General features: G+C 33.7%; 1 long non-coding RNA gene across 1 annotated transcript; it reads left to right on the top strand.

Moving 5' to 3' along the window:
• The first annotated feature begins 2,867 nt into the window (after positions 1-2,867).
• LOC122087617 lies at positions 2,868-3,909 on the top strand. Its single transcript, XR_006142783.1, has 2 exons — positions 2,868-2,954; positions 3,714-3,909. It is a non-coding gene; the product is annotated as an uncharacterized LOC122087617 (long non-coding RNA).
• Positions 3,910-5,258: the final 1,349 nt, after the last annotated feature.

Below are 5,258 nucleotides of genomic sequence, written 5' to 3'. Positions count from 1 at the left end.
CTTGACCTCTCGTGACATCTAGAAACGTAAATTGATTGTAAGTGATTTTTTTTTTTTCTTTTTTCCTGTGAGATGATTTCTAATGATCAATAATGCAAGGCCATTGAGCATTGAGTGCTGGCTAATTGTCTACGGGGGCCACGCATCACAGTTGCCTTCCTCTTCAAACGATATGAAGATTCCATCCTTTTTGGTCCACTTCCAGTTCCAGAGTTGCTGTCACAAGAAAAACCAGCACTTCATAGGAATTCACAATCCCTGAATTCATCAAAATACACAAAGCTGCAATTACTGGAGATGGTAGCTGGAACACCCCTAGGCGCATTTAAAATATAATTTGTGGGATATAAGACAATGGTGAGGTTATTAAGTTATATGTGAGCATTTTTTTATGATATATGGAATAAATAAAGTTTCTTGAGAGTAGTTCGAGTCTCCTTGCTATTAATTTGTTAGATGGGTTACCTGTGGCTTCGTGTAACCAAGGTTTACCCTTAGGCTTGAACCATAAAATTGGATAAGTTCTAGGGGTTTCTAATTAGTAGAAAAAAATTATGTTTCTGCAGAGTTTCATATGGATAAATCATAAATGGACGCTGACATGATTACTTTCATCTTCCCAGTATTTAGAGGAACTTTATATCACCCAAAAAATAGTAATAATAATAATAATAATAATAGTCTTTTTTGAAAAGACAAAAATCCAAAGTTTGATGAATGGTTAAAACATTAAAATCCTTTTATTTTTATTTTTTCTAGGAGAGGATTTTATAAACAAGCTGCATAATAAACACACCAATAAAGATTGATGAAACAATTTTGTACATAGTAGGCACCGAGAAGGGGGCAGAGAGAGAGAAAGCCTAGTGTACCCATCATGGATTCGGCTACTCTCCAATGACTTGGGCATCCAACCACCCTCCCAATCATTGGATGGGCTTGGACACTCATCCCTGGTATAGTTAGGTGTAGGGATGCATGTCAAAGCCCATCCAATGACTAGAGGAGTGGTTGGAGGATAGTCAGATGCCTAAATCGTTGAAGAGGATCCCAATCCACCGACTACTTTCACAATTGGCTAAAAAACCTTTTCATTTTTTAATACTAGCTTCCAATTAGAGTCAACGAAGGGAGGCAAAATGTTTTTTTTTTTTTTTTTTTTTTAAGCAAATGTTGGGTTTTAGTTTTATGTCTTGTATTCTTTAGTGGACCATACAAATATTAGGGTAAATTACATGATTATCCCCTTTTGGGTTTTCCTTTACAAAACTATCCACTTACAGGTTTGGGTTAACAAAACACTTAAAATCAGATAGTTTTGTAAACCCAAACCTGATTTGGTATTTTTGTAACTGAAACTTTGGATGGCAAACCTGATTTGGTATTTTTGTAACTGAAACTTTGGGTGGATAGTTTGGTAGAAGGAAACCCAAAAGTGGGTAATCATGTAATTTTTTCTAATTATTATCGGACTCTAAAAGTTTTGGTCAGGTTTTGGGATCATTACGTGAATAAGGTTAAATTGTAGCATTACAATTTACCCTTTTAAAATAACTTTTTTTTTCAATGAGAGGAAAATATTGTCATTTTACATGTATACTCGAAAAATATGCAAAATAATTATAACTTTTAATAATAACACAATGATAAATCACTTTCAAATTAATTTTAAAAACCTTTTTATACCCTTAATTTAAAGGACTTTTGGGCATAAGGCAAAGCACAACTTTGTCCTTTAACGAATGTGCCCCAAAAAACATACATAGTTTTCATTGGCTTGGACTCGAGCTCACCAATCCAAACCTGATGTTGGATTGGACTCAGGGTGGGTTTGACTTCCTAGGTCTTAGATTGGGTATGGGCCAGTTCTCTGTCCTCCAACCCATCCAATGCCATCCATATGGAGACTTGTTCTAAAAGGTAATAGGGATTGAATCTCTAAATTTTGGATAGTACTTAGGAGATAGATTCATGGATTATGGAGGTTCCGTTTGGTTGCAATGAAAATTTAAAGGGAAGGGAAGTGAAATTTTCATACTTCAAAAAGAAATGTTTATAATCATTACTCCATGTGATTATATCAACCATTTAATTTTTTTAACTATAGTTAGTAATGAATTAATGATATATTTTACATGTAATTTTTTTTTTTTTACATATTATAGCAAAGGGTTTTGGATGCAAAGTAAAGTGAAATTTTAGAACCAAATATGGAATGATTTGAAGTTAATGTCAAAGTCACATGGGTAATGATTGCATATATTTATTTTCTAAGTATGAAAATTTCACTTTCCTTCCCTTTAATTCCCCTTACAACCAAACATAGCTACAAAGAATCCTTTTGGTGAATGTGGAATATGGGCCTAGAGTTTGCTTTCCACATCTGCAAAAGTAAGCTAGGCCCAATACCAAAATTGTGCTTAATCCAGCTTAGCTTGACCTAACCAAGGGCCTTTGCCAAGCTGTGTTCTAAGTTTCCAGTCTCATCCATTGAAGAAGATATCACAATATCTATGTATTGAATGACTAAATATTCTAATAAATGTTGCTGGATTTTTTATGATAATGCATGAGCTGGAGGATCTTCTTCAATCTTTTATAATCTTTTTTTTGGTGAAGTTTTATAATCTTTTAAGATAATCATAAAATATCTTACCAAAAAAGAAAAAAAGATAATCATTAAATAATAAAAAAAAAAATTCTCAAAATAAATTAAAATGCATGCACTTAAGATTTACAATAGAGTCCCTTCAATCTATGGGCAGGCCGCCCATTGTAAATGTGCAACAAGGACTAAGAAATTCCTGGCCTTTCCAGTCATATATAAATAATAGATCTATCAATTGACCCTGTATCTAATTCTCATTGAATTGTTAAGATTTGTCTACGAAAAGTCAACATGTCGAAAATCACTATTTTGGCCATCTTTGTTGTTCTTCTTTTCATCACTTATGGTGAGTCTTTTAGTTTCTTTTTTTATTTTTTGGGGGTGGGGGAAATTTGGTGAAAAATAAGTTGTAACTTTCCTTTTTTTTTTTAACTCTTTTAGTATAACCCATTTTTTTAGCTAGGGTAAATCTTGTCATTTCAAATGAATAATGATAGTTCTTGAAAATGACATAATAATAAGTTACTTTTAGATTACTTGAATATAAAATGACATAATAATAAGTTATTTTTAGATTATATTCTTTTTCTTATTACGTTTTACTTTCAGATTATTTTGAAAATTATTTTTGTACCCTTAACTTGTACATTTTTTAGAAATAAGAGAAGAGGGCAATTAGAAAAAGGTTATACTTTTCACTTCATCAGTTTGGTGACAGTACGATGTACCTTTTTTCTTTTTTCTTTTCTTTTTTTTAATATTATGTTCGTTAACATACTGTGTTGGATTTGTTACATATTCAAATTTCAAGGAATGTTTTTCCCTCGAAAGTGTGTTTTCTTATGAAAATTAAGCTTGTAAAAATGTTTTGGTTCAATGGGTAGCTTGATTTTTAAGATGATGTTTTGATATGAATTGTGGTCTAGTAAATTATTGGAAGAAAATGTGAGCCTTTTCTGATGTGTTAAAAAAAAAAAAAAATTTTGATTTTCATGTATTTGTCTAAAAGCATAAATATCGACTCTAAAAATATTCTATGCTTAGTTTGCTTTCTTTAAACTGCATATCAAAAGATCTGTTGAAAAATATGTCATTTTTATTACAGTCCTTGGACGGTGTTAGAATCAAATGTCCATGGATGATCTATGGTATGTCAGAGCCTTCATGGAGCGGCGGCTACGGGATTTTGTAAATCTCCATCGGTGTGTGCATGCAATTATCCGTGTTGATAAAAAATAGACTTTTATGAGCCTTTTGGTTCATTATGTGTCACAAAAAAACTATCTCCTTGAGTTATTTGATGTTTGAATCTTGAATGGTTTGGAGATAACTACCTGATTATTTGAGTATTGTGGTATTATTCTTCTCATTCCTCTCAACCATCTACCTTGATTAATGGGTTTTCGTTTTTTACTTTTAGGGTAAACGATAAGGTATAGTATTAGGAATAAAAGAGATTTTTCGGTGGAAAGGAATAAAAGTAAATGAGAATGGCTTTAAGGATTCAGTTTCACCATCCAACTCTGTTTATAGCAAGATTTGTTGTCAGTCAAGGCCATACATATCTATGTTTTATAATAATAGACATAACCCTTTTGATCTAATTAAGAAACCCTCATCTTTTTTTTCTTTTTTTTTGGGTACAGAAACCCTTATCTCAGAAGTAGATAGCAGGTGTTAACCTTACCAAATGTCAAATTCAGATCATCTCCAATGGCATTGGAGGCTCAGTGTGCATCCGACGATTAGGAGCATTTAAGGGTATGTAAATGTGTGTTGGGGTATATGCCAGAGTCCTCCCAGCTGTCGGATATGTATTGGGCCTCCAGTGGCACAGGCAAAGAGAGAGAACAAAACTTTTTCAGTATCTATGAAACCTCCCTCTTCCTCTATTTATAGAGGTGGATGCATTCCTTCAAGGCACCCTATGGAATGGGTCTATCCACTAGTTCCAACCTAGATTGGCTCAGCTTGTGTGTGTGTGTTCAGATTAGGGGTGCAAGTTTCACCCTGACTCTCCGAATCCGCCCTTGGTCCGCCCTGATCTCGAACAAGTATCGACCAAAAAATTTTGGCCTTGAGGGCCGGCTCGATCCTGAAATTTTTGACCCTGAGTCAAGGTCAGGGTGGGTAAGGGTTGATATCTTTGGCCCACCCAACTTGCCCTGAACCCAGTCCTGTTTTTTTACCATGACTTTTGGCCCTAGTTTGGGCCAGACCTGACCCTAGTTTTTGCTCCTAATGTTGACTCTAGTTATGATCCTGATGTTAACCCTGATATTAACCTAATTTTAGATATTATTTGACATTGAGTCGTTGATACCTCAAAACCCTAAATATATCTTCTCACCGATCTCTTTTGCTTTTTTTAATGATGAAATATTTATATATGAAATCTAGTGTAGTAAAACATGCATTTTACATATTTAGAATGGAGCTACCTTGGGTTTTACTTTCTTTGTGTAGGTTTTATATTTTCAAGGCCTTAATGACTATTGGGCGTTATATCTCTAATTTTACATATACAGAGGTCATATTTCTTTTCATGGTTACGAAGAGGACAAAATTCTAAGCAAGATGGACGTGTTTAATTGCAAGTACACATTCGTTTGGTCAACCATATAAGTGACTATTCTTTTCGGGCCAGAAA

Source organism: Macadamia integrifolia, chromosome 2 (genome assembly GCF_013358625.1).
Source record: "Macadamia integrifolia cultivar HAES 741 chromosome 2, SCU_Mint_v3, whole genome shotgun sequence".
In the NCBI taxonomy this organism is placed as follows: domain Eukaryota; kingdom Viridiplantae; phylum Streptophyta; class Magnoliopsida; order Proteales; family Proteaceae; genus Macadamia; species Macadamia integrifolia.
Note: the sequence above shows the minus strand (reverse complement) of the source record. Positions and strands in the feature narration are given on the sequence as shown.